The sequence below is a fragment of the Vicugna pacos genome, chromosome 7, assembly GCF_048564905.1.
Source record: "Vicugna pacos chromosome 7, VicPac4, whole genome shotgun sequence".
Taxonomy (NCBI): domain Eukaryota; kingdom Metazoa; phylum Chordata; class Mammalia; order Artiodactyla; family Camelidae; genus Vicugna; species Vicugna pacos.
Window position 1 is genome coordinate 27,745,069 of NC_132993.1, and position 14,398 is coordinate 27,759,466.

Sequence of the window (14,398 nt, forward strand, 5' to 3'; positions counted from 1 at the left end):
CATAAGCAACCCTTGCCTTGATAAGAGATGCAATAGACATTACTTTGCAATGCTCTGTAGCACATAAGGAACTTGATTAATGCATCCATAAATGACATCGAGAGAACCTGTATTATCTATATATGTGCATGAATAAAACAGTTTTAATTTGGAGAAAACAATATTTTGATTGAGGCTATTTATCTTCTTAAGAGATAAAGTCAAGAAAATTAATTATGTTCTCAAAAAGAGTAAACTTAGAATTTCACCTAAATGACCTCTCTTGCTTACTTTTGAAAGAAGGATGAGTTTTTATTTGAATAGTTTAGTGTATCCACTCTTCAGTACTTGGGTATCACATAGTGAAGTCTTATTATTTTTTAACAAATACATGATATGTGAAGAACAACCTATGAAATGAATACCTTTTTTTGTTCAATAAAGCATCAAAAGAAGATTAATGCTTCATAGTTATGTGAAACATTAAAGAAGGTATTATACTAAAGAATCAAATATTTAAATATAAATCTTAAAAAATTAGCAAGATAAATGTTTCCAGTAGATGAGTATTAAACAGTAACTTGGTAAAAAGTACCTTATTCATACTAATAAATGTTTTATGGCAGATTAAATCAAAACTCAAAGTCCCTATATAGATTTTTTTTCTTTCTTTGGAACAATAGCGATGACTAGTCCCATATGTTTTGAAATTGTGCCACATAACATATTTCTCTTTGTTGCCTATGAAGTTCAATGCAAACTGAATCCTAAATCTCAGTATTATTTTACGTGTGAATATTCAATTTCCCTAGCACTATTTATTGAAGAGACTATCCTTTCTCCTTTAAGTATTCTTGATCAATATTTCTGGGCTCTCCATAATATTTCATTCGTCTATGCATCTATTTTTATGCCATTACTATACTGTTTTAATTATAACATAGTTTTGTAGTATAATTTGAAATCAGGAAGCATAATGTCTCCAGCTTCATTCTTCTTCCTCAAGATTGCTTTGGTTACTTGAGGCTTTTGTGCTTCTATACAAATTTTAGGAATATTTTCTGTTTCTCTGAAAAATGCCATTGGACTTTTGGTACGGGATGCTTCAATTCTATAGATGGCACTGGGTAGTATAGTCATTTTAACAATATTAATTCTTCCTATCTGTGGACATGGAGTCTTCCCATTTGTGTCGTCTTCAATTTCTTTCTTCAAGTTCCTGCAGTTTCTACTAAACAGATCTTTCACTTCCTCAGTTAAATTTATTTGTAAGTATTTTATTGTTTTTGACATTATTGTGAATGGAATGGTTAATTTTGTTTTTCAGGTGTTTCACAGTTAGAGTATGAAGAAGCAACTGCTTTTGGTTTGTTGATTTTAAACCCTGAAAATTTACTGAATTTGTTGATTAGTTCTAACAGTATTTTGGTTTAGTCTTTAGGATTGTCTATATATAAGATCATATCATCTGCAAATAATGACTATTTTACCCACTTTCTGATTTGGACGCCCTTTATTTCTTCATCTTGCTTGACTGCTCTAGCTAGAACTTCTAGTACTGAACACATGTGGTTGGAGTGGGCACTTTTGTCTTGTTCCTGATCTTAGAGGAAAGGCTTTCAACCTTCCACTGCTGAGTATGTTGTTAGCTAACAGTTAGCTGTCAGTCTGTCATATGTGTATGGCCTGTATAATTTTGAGGTATATTCCTTCTATACCCAATTTGTTGAGGGTTTTTAATCATGAAAGAATGCTGTGTTTTGTCAGATGTTTTTTCTACCTCTATTGAGATAATCATACGATTTTTTAATTGAAGTATAGTTGCTGTCAATATTATATAACTTACAGGTGTCTCATATAGTGATTCATATATTTTTAAAGGCTATACTCTATAGGTTTTATAAAATATTACCTTTATCTCCCATGTTGTATAATATAACCTTATAGCTTATTTTATACCTAATAGCTTGTACCTCTTACTCCCCTACTCAGCTATTGCCTCCCCACTGGTAACTACTACTTGTCCTCTATTATCCGTGAGTCTGCTTCTTTTTTGTTATATTCACCAGTTTTCTATACTTTTTAATTTCCCCATATAAGTCAGGAAAGGACAAATATTGTATGATATCACTTATATGTTGATCACATGATTTTTATCTTTCATTAAATTAATATAGTGTCTAACATTTATACACACACACACACATCAAACTATCCTTGCTTCTCAGGGATATGGATGATAATATTTAAATAGAGGAATGATAGGAGAAATATTTTGTTATGGGGTAGTATGGAACTTGCTTAGGAGATTAGAAAATTATTAATTTTTGAAGTCATTTAAGGCTCTTAAGAGCCATTACATACATCTCTTACCAAGTCCTTGTTCAGGGACATCATCTTGGTAACTTAAAATTGAAAATGAAGGGAATATTTACACTAAATAAATTATCAAAGATTACAAATCAGTGCCTTCCTCTCTACCCACTAAAATTGAGACATGATTTACCTGTACACCACTAAATCAGACAGTTCAGATATTGTCTTCTAACACCTCCTAACAATTGTATGATCTTAGATGTTTCTTAACCTCTATAAATTTGGGATTTGTCTTCTATAAAATGGGGATAATAGTAATAGTTTTGCTATAATTATTATATGAGATTATCAGTGTAAAGTACTTAGAACATTGCCTGTTACCTACTGGATACTTTGTAAACGTGTACTAAAATAATATTTCTTATTATTTTGCTTGAAGATTTTCAGGAACTGGCATGTGAGAAAAGCTGTCGGGGAGCAATGTGCTTTAGGAAGGCTAACTTGGCCCAGGTGTAGAAGGTTCATTAGCACTTTACAACCCCTGGTTGTAAAGTTCAGCAGTCTATTTATAATATAGTCAGTGTCCTTTCTTAAGGGCATTCTGAACAGCCAAGGGCAACCATGATTTTGCAAAAACTTCATTATTCATTCCCCCAATACAAAAATGGCTGATTTGGGGGAAATGCATTGAATAGTACACTGATTTAGACATGGTCACAAAGAGTAAAGACCAGGTATAAGAAAACTTAATTGCTGAAATGTTATGTAGCTCTGATTACTCTGTCAATTCCATTATAAACTGAACCTTTTCAGAAACATAGCTTGAATAGTAAAATAGTATTTCCAAGAATAATTAAAAATTAAAATCCCAACAAATTAGATTTGCCCAAGAGTCTGAATAATGAACTAAGTACCATAAACGTGTTCAGATAGTCATTAAAAGTTTCAGGTGACTTAAACATGAATACAACACAGTCTCTAATCTGAATGATGTACAAAGTGTTTATGGAATGTGGATATACACACATAAATTTAAAATTAAACATGTCTCCTTAAGCCGCAGCAAAGAATTCTAAAGATTCAAAATCAGAAATTCAGTTTGTGTAGTAAAGAAGACTTCTTAGAGTAAATAAAATCTGATAAAAATTTGACAGGTAAAGAGGAGAAATAAAACAGAGATAATGCCTTATATGTTATGTCTTGGAATCATGCAAAGGTTGAAGTTTAATGGAGAAAAGGCTATAAAATATATAAGAAAAATAAGACTGGAAGGCAATGTAAGCTAGGCTGAAAATGTTTTTTCAAAATCGTATTTATTTTATAGATTATCTTTTTATATGATAAAGTAAAACTTTATAAGGGAAAATGTTACCTTAAAATGTTTGTTATAACTATTTTTATATGTGGCAATATAGGAATGTTTGACTATTATTATTATCATTATTATTAATAATATATTAATTATGTGGCAAGGCAGAAATACTGCTTTTAAGCAGATAGACACTCAAGTGAGCACATCTGAAGGTCAAAAGCAGACTTTATGTTTATGTTGTTCTTATGAGCAGTTGACATTTTATGGAGCTCTTTGTTTTATATCTCAGGTGTCCATCTTGTAACTTTATTATGGGCTGTTACCTTGAGCACATTCTTTTCAAAGAATATAGAGTCTTCAAAGGTTGACAGATGTAAATCTCACTGATGAGAGAAACAAATGCTGAAAAGAGACTGTCTCAATCTTCAGCAAAGTTAATAAGGGAACCTGGTAAAACTGGAAAAGGAGGGTTATCTTCATAAGGAAAAAAATAAAGTGGCAGGTTCATTAGTCCTGCTCCTTTTGATTTAAACTACAAAATTAAATAAATTACAATACAAAATCCATTTTATAAGCTCCATTTAGTTTAGCAGAAATCGATACAGTTGGTTAAAAAAGCAGATGGTATCACTGTGATTGTGGACAGCACTCTCCAAAACCATTTCAGATGGAGTAACCACCATTAGAAACTTGAGAAAATATAAGAATATAATACAATATTTGATTCTGGGGAAGAATAGAGGAAAATATCCATAATTCGTTTCATAAATTCCTTAACTGGTTCACAGAAGCCTCTGCTGTATATACTCAGATTAAAAATTCAATTTATTTAAACAAATAAAAAAACCGAAACAGTTCACCTCATTTCACGCCCCCCCACCTCTGGCAACCACCAATCTGTTCTTTGTATCTATGAGTTTTTTCCTTAATGTATATACTTTTAAATACCACATATAAAAGAGATCATATGCTGTTTGTTTTTCTCTATCTGACATATTTCACTTAGCTAATGCCCTCAAGGTCCATTCATGTTGTCACAAATGGCAAGATTTAATTCTTTTTTTATGCCTGAATACTCCACTGTGATTTTTAAAGGAAAACTTTTAAAGGACAAAAACCCCTTGGCGACCATTTTGTTACTGTCTGTTTTGATATGAATTAATAAAATGCTGGTTTGGTGGAGATCTTAAGTTCCTTTAGTCAAACACTGATCTCATTCTTTCTTTTAAAAAAATATACACTGCTCTTATACATTTGATGGGACAAAAACTTGCTATCTAGTAATCCAGGCCATTATTCTAATAAAGGCCTGTGAAGACACTGCTGTAGTTTTATGCGACCACCAGCAGTGGTGGTTTTTTGTTTGTTTGTTTTTTGTTTTTTGTTTTTTCCCACCGTTCTCTGGAAGGTAAATATTTAAGTGTTCCTATATTACTGTTCTTATTTCTAAAAGATATGAAAATATGAAGCTACATCTTCTTCTTCATCTTCACAAATAATTTACACTACTTTTGTTTTAGGTTTGAGACTGATTCCTACAAGCATTTTTTCATACTCTTAGTTGAAACATAATTGTGAATTTTCATAAATTTAACACAATTACACACCAATATCCAGATCAAGAAACAGAACCTTAACAGCAGTCCAGTAATTATACTGGTTTTACTTACGTCTCAACTCTTTTAACCTCATTGTTGGCTATGCTCTCGGTCTTTGTCTCTGTCTCTTGGTAGAATCATGGAATCCAAGAAATACTGCTCACAGTGTTAGTAGGGGAATTCACCCTCCAATATATTTTTTTAAAGTATTTTAGGTTAAAACTCAGCAAGGAACCTTATGTAAGCCTTAATGTTAAGAGTCCAAAACCAATTGTATTACGTAAATTGAAGAACACTTATTTAGCAAATATCCTATTCTTTATTTGACAACTTGAGTTGATGTTTCCAGAAGGTTAAGAAAGAGGATAATGATGAATAATGTATCCAGTATTCTCTGTATTTAAAATATTCACTCTTAATTTTTGCCGAATGATTTAACATGAAGAGATTAGATTTAAACCCTCATATCACATAATGCTTATACTACGAAGACCACTGGAAACTGATGCTATAAGGCATTAGTATTTTTCCTGAGGCCCTCTCAGAAAATAGATGAGTCATTAACTCAGTTTCCAATGGACAGTTAACTGTTAGTTAATATTTATGCTTAATATTTAACATGTTTTTATTCTTTATTTCACAACAAGTGCTATTCCACAGTTGTAAGAAATAATAGGGTAAAAAATTAGATTCATTTTGTTAAATTCAAATTTTAACTATTCAAGTACTATATTCAGTAACTTTTGGTCTTATTTGTGTTTTTTATCTCATTTGTCAAGTTCTCCTTAGAAGAGTGCCAAGAAATTACATTTTGTTTCTAAATAATAGCTATGTAAAAACTTCAAATAATCAGACAATTGGTTCAGATAAACATTTTGACTGACTTTTTATGAAATTGAGCAGTAACCCAGTTAAAAAATCATTCTATTGTATGTATACATACATTATGGATTTTCTAATGAAAGTTGTTATTCTGTAGCCCTGTGAAGATGAGTTTAAGGTAAGCCTCTTTGGTAATCTTTGTTGGTACAAAAATATTTATTTGAACTACTCAGAATGTCCAGGAATCTCTAAGAATCGTACCAAAAGTTATTACTAAACTAAAATACAACACGCTTAAATAGCTTTTACATGGAAAGCTTAAAATATTGAGCTATTTTAATGACATTTTTTTCTAAGTATGTTTCCTTAAAATTTCTTTGCTGTAACTGTTATGTGATGTAATGTTTAAATGTTCAAAGTAAATGTGGTAATGAAACTCTATAAATATTAATTATACAATTTCTATATTCAGTTTTGTTCTAAGAGCTTTTCATGTCATGTGTTATTTTTTTCATCCCATAAATATAATAAATATATGGAGTTATAGCTAGTACTGGTAATAAAATTGTGTGTGTTGTGTATGTATGTATGGATATGTATATACACATTCATGTCTATATATACACATTATATATATATAATATATAGACATGGACATCTATATATACACAGATATTATATACACACATTTTATACATATAGATAGATGGTTAGACAGATTTCATAAATTAACTGGGAAAAAAAAAGGTGAGGTTATACTGAATTAGGGTAGATCCTAATCTAATTGACTGATGTCCTTGTAAGAAGAAAAGAGATGCAGACACACAGGAAAAGTACCATGTTACAGCAGGGACAGAGATTGGAGTGATGTAACTACATGCCAGGAACACCAGGGATGGCCGGCACCAGAAGTTAAGAGATACGCATGGTACAGTTTCTTCCTTGGAGCCTTCAGATAGAATGGCTGTGCTAATATCTTGATTTTGGACATCTAGTCTACAGAAGTGTGAGAAAATAAACTGTTGTTTTAAACTAATCCAAAAAAAAATTAACTGGGCTATATTCTATATGATTGGTACATTTTAGGAAAATACATTTACTTAGACTATATTCTGTTCTAGACAAATAAAAATCTTATTATATAGTAAGTATCACAAATAGAAGTAAATTCTCAATAGTTAAAATGTAGATAAGGACAATTATAAGTCAAACATTTGAGACACGAGAGGGTGAGAAGGAAGGTAAAACTATAACGTACATTATCATTAGAGGTGTGACTTAGTAGTACTTCTAAAAGTATATACCAAATAACATATCTAAACGCACAGTTTTACAAAGAGAAATATGCAACAAGTACAAGGTCTTTCAAGGAGTTTCTGTCTTTAAATTTAAAAAGCATAAATAATCAATAATTTCATTTAATTAATTTTTTTATATTTTCCCCTAATCAGATGACCAGATCACTTTTTTTTTTTTATGTCAAGGTAAACAGAGAATTCTACAACTTAAGATTTTCAATAAAAATTAAATAATCTCCAATTCTCTTTGGTTAGTGTCTCAGTTGTTAGCAAGAGTACTTCAAATACTCCTTTTTTTTAATTGTGATAAGAACACTTAATACGTGATCTATCCTCTTAGCAAATATGTAAAAGTACAATGTACTGTTGTTAAGTATAAACTCAAAAGTTGTACAACAGGTTTCTGTGTCATCACAGATCTCAAGGTATTAGACAATTTTAAATTGAAAGACCAGCTCAATTACAAAAAAAAAAAATCTATGATTTAAATTACATACATACACACACAACAGGCCAAGGCTTAAAGAATAATATGTACAAATTTACATTTTAGATTAACTTATCTTCACTGTTTGACTATAGCAAAAGTGCTTATAACAACTTTCTCAAACATTCAGATTTAGAGACCAATTTTTACATTTTTAATTTATTAATACCTAGTCCTCAGTAACTCAGACACCTGTGTTCAAGATGCTAAGCAACGTAACTCAATGTTTCAGACAACACTTTTACGTTTAGCGAATGTTATAAAGATTTAGAGAAGGTTTTTAAACTAATTAAAAAGTTCAGATTAAAATATATATAAAAATTTAGCAAGGCAGCAGGATACAAGATTAACATATAGAAATCAGTTGCATTTCTTTACATAATTGTAAGAAATGAATTATCAGAAAAAGAAAGTAAAGAAACAATCCCTTTTAAAACTGCATCCAAAAAAATAAAATACTTCAGAATAAATCTAACCGAGGAAGTAAAAGACTTACATGCAGAGAACTACAAAGCATTGACTAAGGAAATTAAAGATGACTTAAAGAATTGTAAAGATATCTCATGTTCTTGGATTGGAAGAATGAATATTGTTGAAATGGCCATACTGCCCAAAGCAATCTACAGATTTAACGCGATCCCTATCAATCTATCCATGACATTTTTCACAGAACTAGAACAAATAATCCCCAAATTTATATGGAATCACAAAAGACCCAAAATTTCCACAATGATACTAATGAAAAAGAACAAAACTGGAGGAATAACCCTCCCAGACTTCAGACAATACTACAGAGATATAGTAATCAATCTAGCATGGTATTGGCACAAAAATAGACATATGGATCAATGGAATAGATTGATCCATTGATTCCATTTTTTTACAGATTTTTTTTAATCTTATGTGCTGCTTTTATGACACTGACCAAATAATCATACTGCTTTACCTCAAAGGATAAATTTTAGTATTCTGAATGCTTATTAGTTTATTTGTTACTTGAAATATAACATTTAATAAATAAAATAAAATTAGAATTTTCTATGTCAGAATACTGGAGTATTAATCTTGTTTAATGTAGCTTTATTATTCCTTTTTAAAAAGTTTATATTCAATGGTTTTATTGATGGCTGAGAATGCAAGCTTAAAGTGTAATGACAGCAGGATTGTTCTATTGGCAATATAAGCTAAAAGAAAAGACCAGAGGAATCTGGTGTAATTATGGAAGGCATTACCACTGCTCACAAGTATTTCTGATCCATCTTTACTTCCTGTAAGAGTAGGATTACAATTTTCTCTCTCTTAAAAGTTAGTTGTGGTCATGAGACTCACATGGAATGTGATCAGAAATGATGTATTTTATTCAGATGTGGAAGCATTTAAAAGCCAGTAGTGACCTTCTATGGGCTGTGCTCTCCTCTCCTCATTGTCTTGTCTGGGATATTCCAGATAGTGAATCCTCAGTTAGTGTTATCACTCAGTGAGAATGACAGAGAGCCGAGGCCCCTCTAACATGACATAGGCATAGCTGCCTTAAGACATTACAATTTTAGAATTTTGTTTTTGCTTTTGTCTTTTATTATGACATAACTGACTCCTTAAGGAATATAATTCAAAAATAGCTGAAAGATTCAACAGTGAAGTTTATAATTAAAAACTCTGACATATGTAAAGCTTTTAATTAGCTATTTATCTCCCTATTTTAAATATCAATGGACAGAAAGAATCATCATGCTTCTGAGCATAGCCTCTAACATGAAAAGGCAGGGTCCAAAACAGACAAAGAAATAGCAACTTGCAGAACAAGAAGCTTTGTGGAGTAAAAGGTAAAAGAAATCAAAAAATTAGTATTTTTAATACTAATGAAACAGGATACTGTCAAATCATAAACTGTACAGAGAAACAAATGTAAAAAATTTTTTGCATGATAAAAATAAGAAGATAGGAATGAAAGCCTCTATAAAAGTCTTGGCTAATAAAATTAAGAAAAATCTCCTTAAAAATAAAGGAAACAGATATAGACCTTAAGTAGAAGAGAAAAAAAATAGATAAGTCAAGGATATATAACCTCCAAATAACCAAGGTCTCAGAAAGAGAAAAGAGAGAAACTGATTTTAAAAAATACCAAATATAATTCAAGATATTTCTCAAAATTTAAGACTTGAATTTCCAAATTGAAGAATCCAAATAAGTATATGGGACAATGGATGAAATTTGACCCAAACCATTTCCTCTAAGATCAGGAACACTTGCCACTTTTATTCAACACAGTATTAGACGTCCTAGGCAACAGTCAGACAAGAAAAATAAAAGGAATATAAATTAGAAAGGAAGAAGTAAAACTGTCACTGTCTGCAGATGATATGATATTATATATATAAAACCCAAAAGATATCACAAAAACCTATTAAAACTCATCAATGAATTAAAACGCTGCAGTATACAAAATTAATATACAGAATCTACTGTTTCTCTCCACTAACAACAATCAGAAGGAGAAATTAAGAAAACAATCTCATTTACAACTGCATCAAAAAAATACCTAAGAATAAACCTAACAAAAGAGATAAAAGACTTGGATTCAGAAAACTATGACACTGATGAAAGAAACTGACAAGACAAACAAACAAAAAGATATACTATGCTCATGAAATGAAAGAATTAGTTTTATTAAAATGCCCATCCAACCCAAAGTGATCTACAGATTCACTGCAATCACTACCAAAATACCAACGGCATTTTTCACAGAAGTTGAACAAATAATTCAAGAATTTGTATGGAAACACAAAAGACCCTGAATAGCCAAAACAATCTTGAGAAAGAACAAATTTGGAGGTATCCTGCTCCCTGACTTCAGACTACACACAGTGGACTATTATTATCCATGAAAAAGAATGAAATCTTGATATTTTTAACAACATGGATGTACCTAGATGGTACTATATTACACTAAGTGAAATAAGTCAGATAGAGAAATACAAATATTAATTGCACTTATATGTAGAATCTATAAAACAAAACAAATTAATAAAAACAAAATAAATGAACAAATATAAAGAAACAAAAATAGAATCAAAGATATCAGAGAACAAACAGGTGGTTGCCAGAGGAGAGAGGTTGGGGAGATGAGTGAAATAGGTGAGGGAGATTAAGAGGTATGAACTTTCAGGGACAAAATAAATGAATCATTAGGATGAACTATACAGTGTGGAGAGTATAGATTATGATGTAATATTTTTGTAGTGAAGAAGGTGGTCAAAAGGAACATGATTGATATAATTAACACTGTTACATGTTCTAGATGAAATTTGTTGAGAGTGACTCTTAAGAGTTCTCATCACAAGGAAACACTTTTTTCTTCCCTTTGTTTTGTATCTATAAGTGTTGACAGATGTTCACTAAACTTAATGTGATAATCATTTCATGATAATAAGTCAAATAATTATGCTGTACACCTTAAACTTACATAGTGCTGTATGTCAACTATATCTCAATAAAACTGGAAGAAACAATTGACCCCTCAAAATGTACATCATCACAAAATGAATTTTAAATGAATAGATCACAAAAAAAATTTCTCTGAACCGGCAGAACTTCCTGTTCTTCATTTTTAACTAATTTCTCAATTTTATAACTTTACCACTTAGCCACATTATTTTTCTTAAAATTCATATATATTTAGATAGTTTTCAGTCAAGATGGTGGAGTGGTAGGACCAAGAGCTCACCTCTACTTACAACTACAATGAAATCACAACTGAGGCACAATGACCAGTTTCATTTCATATACCACAGTCTGAATTAGAATGTACAACTGAAAAAAATAAATCAGATTTCTCGCTTATTGAAAGAAACTGTTACATGTGCCATTATTTATAAATGCATATCATCATAAAACATAATCTGTGTGCATATTTTGCCATATTAAAAGAATTGCTTGTCTTTGACACAACACTGTAAAATGACTATTACTCAATAAAAAGTATAAAAAAAAAAGAATTGCTTGTCTTATTTAACATAATTTCATTATGTATGTTTTGTCACTGGTGTTAAGTATTAAACTAACTGTAGTATTTAAAATACATATATATATATATACAAACACACACAGAGAAAAAACAAGGTCACCAATTCACACAGTCGTAACTAAATATTCTCTACCAAGAAAATGAATTGAAGTGTTCTTATTAGGGTAGATACTACTGTGGCCTCAACTAGCTATTTTCACCCATGATTTTCATCATGTATGATTTTCATGTATCATCCACTATTTGGAGTTTTTTAAAGGAAGTACTACATCTCTCTATTACCCTGGGCTTTAAATAAAAAGGTTAATCTTGCAAGCAGAAAGAGCTGACATTTTAGAATTTAATTAAAATCAGACTGAAGTATTCTATTACTTTTCGGGAAAACATTACTGATTTTTCAAAAGCAGTATGAGCGGTGATCTGATTTATAAACACGGTATCTCTGGAAGACTGTACAAGCTCTTTCATTTTTTTTTAAAGAATCCTTTAAATAGTAGTGATTTTCTTAATGTATTACTTCATTTAGAATTTGAGTGAGAATGGTTTCAAAAACTTGAAAAGAAAGTTCTCGCAACAAAACTTGATCTCAGTGCTGCAGTGATATTATCTTAATTACTGAAGAAGGTAATTCAGGTGAAGCATTACGTCCAGGAGATTTTAACAATGATGGATTTGTTTTGTTTTGAAGCACACTCTTCTTAGAACTAAGAGTAGGGGTAAGTGTGCATGTGTGCATGTGTCTGTGTGTACGTGCAGGCAGTGTAACCAAGGGTGATTATTATCCCAGATGCCTAGATTTCACTGGATAATGATGGCTGCACAAAGAGTTGTGGAAGAGAAGGACTTAAGACCGGGGAGGGGGTGGAGTGCCAAATTCCATCACTGAGACACACTTTATCTGGAGTAGAAGTGAGACATTTTTGAAGAGTTCCAAGTGCTTAAGAATAGAAAATAAAAAAGGTTTTAACAGAATTTCAGCTTTCAAATTGCTGTTCTCTCATACTGAGAAAATGCCCACAAATAACATTTGTATTTGTTCCTAACACTACAGAAACTCCATGGTGCAGGTCTAGAATGTGGGAGATTCTGACTTTATAAATGAGAGATCTATCTGTTTTCTTATTGCCTAGCCTAGATATACCTATGTACCCTTAAACTTGACTTCCATAGCTTTATCAACCCATCTTCCTTTAAGGAACGTAAGAAGATCTTTGTAGATAAAGTCCTTGGTATTACAGCCTCAACATTGGGTTTGTTGTTACAAAACAAATATAGATAAAGATTCTGCCTCTTAATTTGAAACTTGGGTAAATAACTTTATTTTTCTGATCTCTTTTTTGCCATCTCTATATAAAAGATTATAGTGCTTGGATTGTAGGATTCCAGGTAGACCAAATAAAATGATAAGCACATTGATAAACTGAAAACACTAAACAAAGGCATTTAGAACATTATTAACATAATTTATCTTCATAGTCACTGTTTTTTATTTAATACAATAGTTTTTATTTTTGTTTTAAAAATCCACTAAGAACTTTAAGAATTAATTATTTTTAGCATTTTAATTTTGAAATGAATTGTGTTTTTGCAAATCCAAAGCAAAAATTGAATTGCAGGAATTCAACTTCCATTGATAACAAAATAAATTATACCTAATTAATCTTTCTGCCAATGACATTAGTAAATTAAGTAAACTATGGATACATATATTATACACAGTTGTTTATATATATAATTGAAGACATTGATAATAAACTAAAAGGCAGAAAACTGGAGGGAAATAAAGCTTAAAAGAAAGAAATAAAAACATACTTATCAAGCAAAGAAAACTTTGCAATTTATACAAGCCATTTTCCCGGATTATGTAATCAGAACTCGAAGTTGGGTTTGCAGGAGTGGCTGCACATTGAGGAGGAGAATCTTAGTGAGAAGAGAGAAAAGAAGGATGAACCACCAAATATTCAAATTCTTCTCAAAACTACAATTGACTCTCAAACTGTGCAAAAGGAGGCTGAGACTATGCAGTGCAGGAACACAGAAGGAAACCACATTAGGAAGGCTAAAATTGCAGAACAGAGATAAAAGCAACTACCCAGAGCTGTATAGTCAGGATTAGAAGTATAAAACTTGGCAAGAACTTCACTCTGTCAGTGAAAATCCAGAAATCATGCCTTAAAGATAAGGATTACTAATAGAATTAAGGGGTACAGTTTAAGACTAAGGATCGAACTGAAACAAACTTACCACAATAAAACCTTAAAATGAACTCCACCCTGGATCAAAGCAATTCACCTTTAATTACCTGCTTACTTGAACAAAAGTCATCATTTTTGGAGGCCACTAAAAATGATCTAAATTGAATCATATACAGAAAAAGACTAATAAAAAATTCACATCTAAGCAAATCACACTTAAGGTGCTGAAAACTAAAAAGATGCAATCTTGAAAGCTGCTGGAGGAAATGGACACCATTAAATAAACACAAGATATGAACGATGGCTACTTTCTTACCAGTGACAATAAAGAAGAGAAGACAATGAAAGAGAAACTTTAAATTGTTTA